At 37.1% G+C, this 13587-nt stretch overlaps 1 protein-coding gene across 9 annotated transcripts in view; it reads left to right on the top strand.

Moving 5' to 3' along the window:
- Nucleotides 1–13587, top strand: part of BRSK2 (BR serine/threonine kinase 2) — a 300725-nt gene that overhangs the window by 5940 nt on the left and 281198 nt on the right. The gene's annotated exons all lie outside the window — the stretch shown is intronic.

Raw genomic sequence — 13587 nt, 5'->3', positions numbered from 1 at the left:
TGCAGCTGGATGAATGGTTTTGTTGGAATAGAAGCAGCAGCATAATTTGAATTATTATACAGCATAATTTGAATTATTATACTCCAAACACCTTATTTTACAGAAGTGTTAGCGCAAAAGATTATTTCTATATATGTGAGTGTGTGGGGAAAGGTTGGTTTATGTAAGTTCCGTCGAATTACCTTCTACTACAGTTAATTATAGGAGGTTTCCATTGTAATTAACAGTAATGAGGAAAAGGATGTGTGTCACGTTACAATAACACACGTGGAAACAGTGCCTTAAGAAACCCCCGTCACACCTAAACATGAAATACTGTTTTAGTTTTCCTAACTCAGACATTTTTTTCCAGTTGCCACTCATTTGGTATTTTGTATATTCCTTTTATTTTTGTTCCACTGATATTTTGGCTTATGCGTTTTCTTTCTTCCCATTAATCCTATTTCACCCTCAAAACTCTTTAAAGAGTGTATGGATTGCAATCGTTAGTAAATATTCTTTATTGTCAAAGGTGAGGGACTCAAGTATTATTTTTTGTAAAGGACTGCAGAACTCGAGTGTTTTCTTGAATTTCATTTGATATTGCTTTATGAACTTTGGCATCATAGTTTGCTATGGCACCAAATCAGTGTGCAGTTGATTTCCAAAACACTGTTCTGTCTACGAGTAATAAGAGGCCAACTCTACATTGTTGTTACCCTATTAACTTTAAGATAATCTTAGTGAAAAAAACTAATGTTGCTGATCCTTACTGTTTTATGCCTTTCATTTGATTTTTAAGCCCAGTCAGAACAAAGAATACTGCTGACACTCATGTCACTTTGACAAAATGTAGGGGTCTTTTTTCTGTACGGTATGCTATGTAACTTACAGCTATTTCTTTCATGTGTGTCTTGTCTGTGTGAGCCATCAGCAAGGCGTTCAGCAGTATGCTGTTCAGTTACATAAGAGAGATCATTACATTTGAGTCTCAGCAAATTCAGTAGTCTATTCATTGAGGCCTTGAACAGGATGTTTCTTTGCAGCCTTAACCACCTGTTTCTGTGACATCCTCAGAAAGTTTGTTATTTTTTTGTGCGTGTCAGACTTGGTTGCAATTGAAAGCTTCAAACCTATTGGAAGAGTGTTTTGTAGACAGTGATTTCAGAAGTCTGTTTTGTGTTGTTTTTATTTTTATTTTTTTTTATTTGGCTGAACAAAGTGTATCCTTTTTGTCCATCCTACTGTAAATATATTTTTGTCCCATTTGTTAGATACAATAGTTCTAAAATAGTTCTGTGTTACTCAGTTTAGTAATCTAGATGAATATATGGTTATTGATGTGTTAGTCATTGTGGTTCTCTCCATGGCCTTTTCTTAAAGTGCGTACTCTGTTCATGTTTTCATCTATGTTTCTGCTTTCCTTATGACAATCACTTTCAAAATGGTAAATCTGCACCCTATTTTCATGATAGTCAGTGAGGACTTGATTAATTAACAGCAACACTAGAAATAATAATGTTACTAAAAATACAGTATTGCATGCAGTACTGGGGGCATTAAAAGTTTTAAAATCTTTTAGTGAAATTTTGCCACTATTAAGTCATAATAACTTAGCCTTAATGGATTTTCCAGTAATGATTATGAATTTTCTGAGATTTAGTAGCTCTTAATTTTAGATACCTTTGGTCTCATTGTTTGAAAGTACTGTTTTCCTGCATTTATGATTGAAATAATACTGGTGTTACCTTGAGAGTTGTGCCTTGTATCCAGACTTGCAAGTCCAAACTCCCCTTTTCTGACTTACACTTTTTTTTTCCATGCAGACTCCTCCTTGTTTATTATAGTAAAAACATTTGTGAGCCTTTGTCCTTCTATGAGCTTTGTGGAGGGATGCCATCCATCTTTTATCCTGGTATAAGCAGCAAAACTATCATGGACTTACTGAAACAGGAGTAGGCTCTGAATGTTTGTTTTCATTTGTAGAGCACAGTAAGCTTTCTCATCCAGGAGTTGTTAGAATTCAGATACACTGTCAAGTGAGTAGGACTAGATGATTATATATCAACATTTCAGACATCAGCAGGAAATATAGAAACAGTGATTTTTCAAATAGAGTTCTTGTGCTATTCAAGTGCTTTTTTTTTCCTGTCACTGTCCTAGTGTCACTGTAGTGGGAATAACTATCTTAGAATAATAAGAGAGTTTAGAGAAATGAAAAATGTTTAGAGGTAAATTTCATTCAGAGTGGAAAAAATTTTTCTTCTTAGAAAATCTGTGGTGAACAATTGTAGTATTTTAAATGAATCCTTAAGATTACTTTTGTGAATTGCAGTGGAGCAGCTGGTGAATGTTTTGGATTCACTGTGATATTTTTTTAGTATACCACAAATTAACTCCGTACATTATATTTTACAGAGTCTTTAATGTTATATGCTTCATAGAGTTAAATAATAATTGTAACGGCAGCAATAAATGTTGATATTCCTTTCAAAATTAGTAGGTAGGTAATATGTAACAAACGTAGGTGATGAAAGCTTACTGAGTTTGAAAAGGAGTGAGAAATTTGGAATTAATGCCTTCTGAAGTACTGGTTCATGAAAAACCTACCATGTATATAGGAGAACAGTTAAAATGAGAACAGATTGAAGCTTGGAGGTGGATTTCCATAGTGGTGAAGTCAAGGCAGACACACAAATGGATGCTTAGGGAGTGATCTTCTTCAAACGCTGTTAAGTGTTAACTTCCCCTGTGAAGTCAGTTGGTTCAGTTGTGCTGACTTAAGTAGAAAGCTCATCAAGCCCATGATAAATAGGTAAAGGTAAAGGAATTTTTATTTGTCATCGATTGTTCTGTTAAGAAGCATCCAAAAGTAATTTTTTGGTTTTGTTTTTATTGTAAACGAACCCAGAATGTTTAATAGTCTTATATGATAATATTGTTTGGGCTGCTCCGGTCATGCATAAACAGTACTGTTTTTCTACAAAATATCCATAGTAGATGTAGTAATGTGAATTATTTCTTGTAAATACTATTCATAATGAATTTCAACAGTCTTTATCTGCGGTGCCTGTAAGTGGAGATGATTTCTTATAAGCCTTTGTTGCAGTTTTTTTGTTTTTGTTTTGTTTTGTTTTGTTTGTTTTTTGCAAACAACTATTTTCATCTCCTTTCGTTATGTCTCTTTACCTCACTTTCAGATTGGTTGTGCTTGGTCAATATTCAAAGATTTGATTTGTACTCTTGACTGTAGTCTGCTGGATATGTTGTGTAAGAGTATCATGCTCCACTTGGATGGCTGTGCAAACACTTCTGGTATAAATGTTTGCAAGTGCTAACTCTGAAAATGTAGTTTTCCTGCATAGTTTGATGTAATTCCTATGAACACCCTTACTTAGAAGACACTTTTCTGACAGGGTATTGTAAGGGAATTCTTGTGTCACAGCTTGAACTGGTAATTGAGCATCTGGTGAAGGGGGTGGCTGGCCCAGGAAGCACAGGGGCAAGCAATTTACCTGTGCTTCCCACCTGATTGAAAGGGGTGGGCCCAGGGAGGGCACCCAGGATCCAGCTCTCCTTTGAGCATCTTCTGGGTGAAGGCTACTTCCTGAGGAGGAGTGTTCTGTAGCTGGAGATCTTCATCACCAGCTGGGTGAGTTAACTTTCTCCTGTATGTGATTACTGACATTTCTAATTGCACTTTGCCTGGTATCACAAAGAACTTATAGGAATCAATTTCACTGCTTCCAAGGACCAACACAGGTATTTTTAAAGAAGCACAAATGTGATTAAATCCGACTTACTTCATCTTAAATGCATACTTTTGAAATATATCAGTGGTGTTAATTAACCGATTCATTTTGACTAAATCTGTTTACATATTAGATCATTGCTGATAAATATCTATTTTTAAAAAGTAAACCACCATATGACTTCTTCATTTCTTTAGTGCTTTTGGAAATTAAGTTGAAATTGAATTTAAGTGGTACAGAAGAAATCGTGCTCATTCCTTCAGAAAGTGTTTGAGTGGAGAATGGCTTGAGAGCAACCCTGAGGAGAGAAATTTAAGTGTCAGCTGATGAAAGATTCAGCGTAAGCCAGCAATGTGCTCTTGCAGCGCAGAAGGCCAACTGTATCCTCTCCATTGAGAGAAGTGTGACCAGCAGATCGAGGGAGATGATTCTGCCTCTCTACTCTGTTCTCCTGAAGCTCAGCCTGGAGTACTGTGCCCAGTTCTGGGGCATCCAACACAAGAAGGACATGGAGCTGTTGGAGTGGTCCAGGGAAGGGCCATGAGGATGGTCAGAGGGTGGAGCACCTCCTCTATGAGGACAGGCTGAGAGAGTTGGGGCTCCTCAGCCTGGAAAAGAGAAGGCTCCGGGGGGACTTTATGGTGGCCTTCAAGTACTTGAAGGGGGCCTACAGGAAATCTGGGCAAGGACTTTTTATAGGGCATGTAGCAACATAGACAAGGGAAAACAGTTTTAAGTTGGAAGAGGGTAGCTTTAGAATAGATATTAGGAAGAAATTCTTTACTGTGAGAGTGCTGAGACACTGGAACAGGTTGCCCAGAGAGGCTGTGAATGCCCTCTCTGTGAAGGAGTTCAAAGCCAGGTTGAATGGGTTTTTGAGCAACCTGCTGTATGGAAGGTATCCCTACCTATAGCAGGGGGGTTGGAACTAGATGATCTTAAAAGTACCTTCCAACTCAAACCATTCTGCTGCAAACTGACTTCATGACTTTTTGTCATGACAAAAGACAAAAAGTCATAAAGTCATTGTTTGTGACACAGATGCCTGTAAGATTATTGTTGTCCTATGAACTGAACAAGTGGGAATATGCTGTTTATTTCACAGTGATCTTGGGATGCAGTTTTTACAGTTTAATAAACAGAAGTGTATATCAGCAATTGAAAATACTGCCACGGACATCGACAGAGGACACGAAATATGCTTAGAAAGGGATATGTTTGGTTTAATGTTAACATTAAGTTCTGATTGGGAAACTGAAATTGAAGAGCAAAGTGTATAAAAATGGTAAGTATTGGTATTTAAATACCAGATATGCTTCCTTTGCAGAGTAACCTTCAGGCTGATGGAAGCAGTTGATGTACTCAGTGCTGGGTTGGGTGGAGCAGAATATTTACTTTGCTTTGTCAGCAATAATGGTTATATTTTGAGAAAATTATTTAATTATTTCCATAAGGCCACAGAGATCATGATCAACTGACATAAACTGAAGCTGTCCTAAATTACTCTTTCAGAGCCTTAGTAGCTGAATATTCAGTGTTGGTTAGTTTTTGTGTTTAACTCTTACTGCTCCTTCAATTGGCTTCTCTGCGTAAATATAATAGCATATTTAATATTAAAAACTAAAGAAGGAATTGAAAAATAAACTTCATCTGTGATGCTGTAAGGGTTTGGTATAGAAGGGGCTGTTCCTTGCTCAGTGAATAACAGGTTCGTCTGCATTTTCTTATGTGCCATCTACTTACTGATGATGAGTGATTTGATAATCAAGGAATTTGGAAAAAGTTTCTATTTTTCCAGTTACTGACTAAAGGAGTTTATTGCTGGTAAAAACAAACAAAACTGTTTGAGGTTTGTAACACTGACAGTAAAAATGGACTGATACTGGTTTTAGGGGGCAATGAGAAGGGAAACAAACATAGTTAGCTGAAGATGTGTAAATGCCACCTCTATTTTCTAAATGTACCAACTCTAGGTGGAAATTATATCTATGATAATATTTCTAGTGAAGTACTGAACTTTTACAGTTTAATAAATGGATAGGAAACTCTTCTCAGGCATCCATTTAGTAAGTGCTTTTCTGGCTTCCTGCATCTACTTAACAAACAACATGCTCTCTTTATATCCTGAGGCTATTGCAATTTTGATTTGCCATCTTTTGCAGCGTATGTTTAATGTTGGAGAAAAAACATCTGTGATGTAATGTGTATGTATATATTTTTAGAAATAGCATGTACATTACATATGTATTAACAAGTTCTGCTTTTTGCAGCATCATTTGTCTGTGTATTCAGCCTTACATGCTATAATCTGAGTGCTTCTGTCACTTAGGCATTAGGCACTATTGACTGGAACAAAAATAATGGAGGAGTTCCTTTCTGGGGAAAGCAACCTGGTCTAGACAAAAAATCTGTTAGTTTTCTGCTGTCCTTCTGAAGCCTACTCTTAGACTTACGACTTTAAGTGTGACGAAGATTTCAGGGTCATTCTTCAGCAGCAGGTGAGAATATGCTGGGTCTTCACATTGACCCTGCAGGGATTGTTGGTGGAACACCTTTTCTTTTCTTTAACTTTCTTTCTTAGTTATTTTTGTGTGTGGCTAGCAATGTAAATTTCTACTCAAATACTGACCTTGTAAAAATGAATGTTTAGCTGGTCCTTGTTGAGGTACCTGTAGACCTTGTTTGTGATGCTGACTTGTCAGCCTTATCATAATATAGTTCATGAGGAAGCACAGTAACATATTTCTAGCTAAATATGAGCTGATGTATTGTTTCCTTTGTTTAAACAATATTCTGCTCTACTGAAGTCTGAGCTAGGTTATCACATGACTATGCTAAGACAAGTTTTATTACATTTAAATTAAAACGCCAGTTTAAGTAGGAAAAAGAAGGCTTCAAGTTCTAGATCCTTGCGGAGTGAAATGGACTGCGTGACATTTAAAAACTTCTTGTGCCTTGTGCTGACTCATTGCCAGCCGGAGGTTGAGTTATTCATCTTGCCTGCCATTTGCCCAGAGTAAGCTTCGTTAAGTGGCGATATGGATTTCTTTTAATAACTCTGACCTGTCTCTAAGTTTAGTGAATTGATTTGATGCTCAGATTTTTACCTTGCTGGAATCTCTTCGTCCCCTCTATTCCAAAGCTCTTGTCTTCATTTCAAGTTGTAAATGGTGGGTAGTTTTAGCTCTCACACTGAGGTGATCTGCTGTCATGAGATATAGGATTGAGCTACAGTTTTCCTTTTGAAGTTTGGACTGTCTGTGCTTTCACTTCAGTTACCTTGCCTGTTCAACCTAGTGGCTAGTTCAAAAGTTAACATCCTTATCTAGAGGATGCTAGACACACGTTTGGTTCTTTCTATAGCTGCAGTTTCCTAGAGTGAACTAGTGAAGGCCTTAGGAGGGAATTCTCAGAAAAGTTTTGGTGATGTTACAGTTCCAAGACTGAGACCCTTTATAATTTCATCTCTATTGTGATTAATAATGAGAAAAAAAATGTCCATTTTCTTACTTTCTCTCAGAAGAGATTAAGGATTAAATCAGTCTCTCTTTCCTTTGTGGGAGAATTTATACTTTTCTCCTCAGGCATTCAGTGTGAAACATGGAATCTTTGAGACTTTTCTTGTACTTTCAAACTTCATTGATACTGGTTAACTTATTCTAATGATATAGGAGGAATTACAAACAGCCTGAAGATATAAATTTTGTTTTCTTAAGAAATCAGGCTGAAGCAAAGCTGCCGTGAACAGTGCAGCTTCTTTGAATTGCATTTAGTTTAGAAAGCGATGAGATGCTGCTGTGGCAGGCTGAGTTTACTGGAGCACAGATACTTTTTGAATTTTGCCCCTCAGCTTGGTTAAGACTAACAGCAAGTTGGGAGGAAAAAGTCATATTAGACCAGACCACATTATGATCTAACACTGTGAAAATCTCCACCCATCTTGATAAGCTGGTTTCCTGTCTATTTTCTGCTGCTGAGGCTGTACAAAGCAGGGGTAGTGGAGGCTTGAAATTGGTCCTTTCTTTTTCTGAGCTGAGTTCAATGACTGGGCAGTGTGGGAAGAAGGGAGCCCTCACTGTATTTCCTCCATGTATCCATTTTGGTCTAGTGACAGTATTTGAAGTAGTCCTTTCCTGCAGAAAGCTGAGAGGAAGACTGAGAGTTGTTTGTATGTTTGCAATGCCTGTCTGTACAAAAATGGTCACGATAGACAAAGCCAAGTATTATATTACAGCTTGGCAATGACACAAGTGCCATAGCCCTATTAAACGCGGGCATTTGTTTTTTTGAAAAGGCATGGCCATGAGTGGCACAGCTTTTAAGACTCCTTATGCTGTGTGAGCTGCAGCCTTAAACAGTTTTTCATTAGCTTTTGAAACTAGTTAAATATATGCGTTTTTTATTATGAATTCATAAAGCTTGATGAAAATAGTAATTGTCAATAGGAAAGATCTCTGCTAGTGTGTGTTTTTTTTTTTTTCCTGTGTTGTGTTTCTTCTGGGTCTGTGGCTTATTTCATTGCTCGTGTTTGTGAAATTGCATCTCTTTTTGCTTCTGGTTGTTTTCTGATTGTACTGAGGATATTACTTAGTCAAATTCCCCACTCAGTTACATCTTTGCAGCCCCAATGACTTCAAGGCCTTGCTCAAGTTTGTCTGAGAGGGGAGTTTGACCCATGAGCACGCTTCTCATTGATGATAGTAGAGGCAAACCTCTGGCGGTGTTCTAGTTAAGAACAGCCTAGGAATAAATCTCTACAGTGAATATTCAAGTGAATTAGAGCACAAAGTGGAATAATACTGTAAGTGAATTCAATTCACATTGAAAATACATGCACAGCCTTCTAGAAATTACTGTCTTTCATCTTTAAAGCAGAAATCTGCCTGCTCATCTAACAGAAAAATTAAGGTAGACAGATGGTTTGAATACTTTAAGCAGAAATTCTTTTCTAATATTTTGTCTTGCCTGACTAGTTTGTGTTATACATCAGAATGTAGAAGATATCCTTATATTTAGTATTGCTGCACCTTTGCTAGGGGCAGATATGACCGAACTACTGGCGTAGTTGGACATTTGCCATCTTGTTACCAGGTGGCTCTTCCTTCTCAAAGGAATTGCTGCAAATGTAGGTGTCATTTCTAGATCTGAGCTGCAGCACTCGTCATTGCTTTTACCATCGTCAGTTCAGGTGAACAACAGCTGAGAGCCTCTTTATCTTCACCAATGCTTCTTTCTTCTCAGTGTTTTGATGCCTGTGGCTTGGGAACTAGTTCATCCACAGATTGCTTCTCAAATATCTGTAAGAATCTTACGTGCTTCTTGAGTGTCTACTACTCATTTCCACGAAGGCTGCCAGAGGGGAGAAGCCCCGGTGTAGTAGGCCTTGTTCTCCTCACTGTACAGGTGGAAACTGAAGACATGCCAAGGAAAAGGATTTTGATCAGTTGACATGTCTATCTTGCAGTCAGAGAAGTGATAGTAGCACCAGTAGCTAACACACTGTCTCCTGGTGGAAAATAGGACACTGCAGGCTGTGTGAAGTTTAGGTAGGTCTACCTGAGCACCTCCAACCTTTGCCCTGTGCAGAAGTCCAGGCTTCCCCATCTTTACCTGATGATGTACTCATGCCATTTGTGTCTTTGTTATGCTCTGTTGACAAACCCCCATCAGCTAGAAGTCAAGGTGGTATGTCTGATGTGGATAAGCTGTGTTTGTATACAGTGGACTATACAGATGATAAGAATGTGTAGGATTTCATTGCGGGGTTACTTTTTTCCTTCATATGCTCAAAATACTGACCTTGTGCTTTACTCTGTGAAGTTCTAAATCTGCTGTAAAAGATTATTCTGTGCTCCCAATTCCTATTGGATTAAGGTTACTCAGCTTCTCAAAGGATTGCATCCCTATTTGTACTCTTATGCTCTCTGAAATACTGTTAAGTCCTAAACTGGTGATTTCTTGGGGGAAGAGCAGTAGAGACACTTGTACAAAACAGGCTCTGTTCGTGTCTTTGTGCAGTATAATGCAGATTCTCAGAAGCAATAACTATGTAGTTGTCACTGGCCCTGGAAGGCTCCCCCACTAACTTGGGGTGGAGAGTCTGGTGAGTTAATTTGCCTATTTTTCATGATGCCCTGCTGTAAAACTAAGATAATACTGAAGTTCTCCTTTGGGACTGACAGGATTAGCCAGACAGTAATGATACTGTTTTAAGAAATAGGAAGCAGCATGGAAGGGCCTGGAATAATGTTTCTTTTTTTTTTTTTTTTTGCGAGTGTTCACGTGTGTAGCTTCAGTTCATTTAATATGTATCTGTTGGTTTTTATCTCCTGATGACATAGGAGATCAGTATATAGCCTCGTCTTTCCTGGTGATACCTTTTTATGCTGCGTTTGTTTTCCATAGGTTCCCCTTCTAATTGTTGTAGTCTTGATTCGTAAGTGCTGAAATCTCTGGCTGCAATGTAAAACAAAAGTTGGTTTAACACCCAATAAAATGTAAGAATTGCTTTGATCTTCCATTTTGGCAGTTTGTGGTTATGCTGACTTCTGTTATTTTTTTCCTTAGAGGCATTTGTCCCTCATCTTTAAAACAAAATGTCAGTGAGTTTAAAAAAAACAGACAAAAAAAAAAAACAACATTTATGTGATGCTTTGTGTTCTACTTATAAAAGATTTATAACTTGGTCACTTTTATTTATGCTCCTGTAGAACCAGTAGAATTACACTGCAGTGTTAAAGTGCAGCAGTTTCATTTCCCTGCAGGCAACAGCCCTCTGGTGGTGTGTTTTCTTGTTTTGTTGTTGTCTGTTTTTTCTGCTTGTAAGTCATTGGGAATTCTGACAGGCAGATAAGATTTAAAAAATGCTTCAAACTAAGTTCCTTCATAGTCCTGTGTCTTCTCTTGCTCCTTTTTCCAGACCTCACCTCGTCCACCCGCATCTAAATTTGAAAGTGAAATGCAAAGTTAATAAATGCACCCACTTGATAATAGCAACGGTCTTATTTGGTCAAGTGATATTTTACCAAATGCTTTTTCAGTAAGCTTCAGCTTACAGAACTGTTGCCTGGAAAAGGGTATAGGTTGGTGTGAAGTGGGTGTGAGGTTAATGGGTTACTGTGCAGACTGATTGAACTGTTAAGAATGCAGGCATTTCTGAGGAAGCCAATGATGAATTCAAAAGTTCAAATATCAAAGAATTATTTTTATTTTTTAAGGGGTGACCTTACAAGTCTGTTATGGGTGTTACTGTTAGTTATGTTTCAAGTTACTGCTTGGAAAAATATTTCAGCTAATGAAGAAGGAGAATGCTCCGATCAGTGCTTTAAAAGTGAAATTTATCTTTTTGCTAGCATTAGAGTCGGTTATCACTTGAGTTCCACTTAGACCCTGTTTTGAAGGATTGTGTGATGTATTGGGAAGCTGAAATGGGAGTTCAGAAAGTAGATGAAGTAAAATATTACTTGTCATTTCTGAGGTGGTAACCCAGAGTTCTGTGCAGAGGTTTTTCAGGAGCTAAGGTTATAATGGATAAGTTTAGTTTGTTTCAGAACTGTAGTGAATTTCAAAACCATATTGCATCTGCAACTGTATTACTGTAAAACGCTCTGTAAGAAGACATAGGGCTCTGTTATGAACCCTGAAATTATGTTATTTTAGAAAGAGGAAGAAAACAAACTTTTCTGTAGTTAAGGCTGAACAGAAAATAATTCAATTTTAAAATAGTTTTTAAAATGCATCTATTTGAGTGTGATGTTTGAGATCTTGTGTATGAAAACTGAAACAAAATTTACTGAATGAATTTGTTTCTGTATGTTGATGTTTGTTTTTTTTTTTTAATTAATAAGGCTAACAAGGGAAAGAATTGATTTGGTATCACAGTACTTATCTATTATTTTAAGAGATAGACAATGGTTATAGCGTATGTGTCCTTTGAATTTATTCTGTGGACAGAAAATGGTATAAATCTGTGGCCTTACTAGATAAAGCTTTATGCTGGCACCTGTGATATAATTACTAGTTGTTATCAATAGATAAACTAAGATGCATCATGAAAATACAGTTTCAGCCATGCTGACTTTGGGGGTGTAAGTCTCAACTCGTGGGTTTGTTATTTTTTTTGGGCAGTGTTTCATTTGCTGGTTTTATGTTGGTTTTACGTAGGTTTCTGTTGCAGGGATGGGTCACGTTTTGACTTCTAATTCTTGTAGTTAACATAATATGAAAAGGAAGTAAGTGAAATGAAGGGAGAAAGCTAGGAAGAAGTAAATGTGCCCTCCTCCTATCTTGAATGTCAGTGAATGTCACAACTTAGTTTATATTTTACTGCTTTTAATTAAAAAGAAATGAATTTTGGCACAAATCCACTGAACTGAGTAGTGAAAGTGTCTTGGCATAAAAAAAACAAGACAAATAAGAGATTTTGGATCATCTTTCAATGTAAGATATAGAGCTTCAATCACCCTAGGGCTGTTCTTTTAAAACATAGAAGTGGAGGCCAAGGCATCACTAGCACTTCTTGAGGTAACCCACAGTCTCTGAAGCAAAAATGAAATCATGCTTACTCAGCTTTTTGTGTGTGGCTCAAAAACAGATGATGCTGCAACACATGGCTGCAGCAGTTTACTGATCATTTATTGGAGGGAGAATAGGAATGGATTATTACCAACTCGGGTACTGTTTAAGAACAAACAAAAAATGCCCAGACAGATGAACAAACAAAACCAAACTACAGCATCAGAAAAAATCTGAAAGGTCTAACTTCTTTTTCTACCTTCTTTTGCATTCAATCCATAAAAATAGGAGTACAAATTCCTGGATGAGGACACTTGGTTTTTTTCCTTTTTAAATTGAATTTTCTCTCTATAGAAACAGTAGAGAATCATCAATACATGAACAAAAAGGCCTTTACTTTTGCGAAGCTTGCTGTCTTCCAGTGAACTGATATGATCTGTTAAAAATGAGAATTTCTTTTTTTCTGTTAGCTGTTGTAGTAAACCAAGGATGAAATTCAGCAAAGGGGACAGTGCTAGCCCATGTCAGAACTCTTTCAGCTCTCTATTTCTTTCTAAGAGTAAAGTTTTTCTTCAAGTATACGCCAATTCAAAATGTTTAAAAATAAATACTTCAAGTTACAAATCTGGAAATTAGATGAAAGGAAGTTATCTAAAATAAAGTAGAGAATATATCCCCCTCCATTATTCTAAATAGATGTTTTTACCAACAAGCATCTCAAATTGTTTATTTCTAGCCTAAAAATGAAAGCAAGTAATTTTTGGTTGCTGCTGGAAGTGTTGAACTTGATAAATGTTGGGGTTGATGTCAGTGTAGCTGTGCATGTATCTTAGGAGGAATTAAATCTCTAAGACTCTATTCCCTCATCTTAACAGAGAAGCAGCTAAAAGTATAGTATCAGTAGCCTGATGTGCTCTTCACATTGCAAACATTTGTCTGAAATGTACTTTTTAATTGTTATTTCCCATTATCTCTTAACTTGCAAAATACCGAGATGGGAAAGGAAGCTGCCCTATTACAGGCTCTGGTTTTGTTAGTGGGTTGGGTGTGTTTGGTAAAATGACCTTTGCAGTTTTTGCCATCCTAATACTTATCTTGCTGTGGAGCTGCGTATATATGTGTACTGTTTAACTGCATTTTGCAAGTTGTGTAACGTGAGCCAGTTCGTATACAAAACAGTATTTAAATGAGTTTTAGTTTCCTCTGATTATGACATACTTGCATGAGAGTCTGAATTTCTCCCTGGTCATCTGATATGCATTATTTATTTTCTTTGTCCAGAGACTGTTTTATATGAAAATTATTCCATAACAGTGGATCAATTTGTAATTTGTAGACTTCT

Source organism: Meleagris gallopavo, chromosome 5 (assembly GCF_000146605.3).
Source record: "Meleagris gallopavo isolate NT-WF06-2002-E0010 breed Aviagen turkey brand Nicholas breeding stock chromosome 5, Turkey_5.1, whole genome shotgun sequence".
NCBI classification, from domain to species: domain Eukaryota; kingdom Metazoa; phylum Chordata; class Aves; order Galliformes; family Phasianidae; genus Meleagris; species Meleagris gallopavo.
This window is presented reverse-complemented; position numbering and strand designations above follow the sequence as displayed.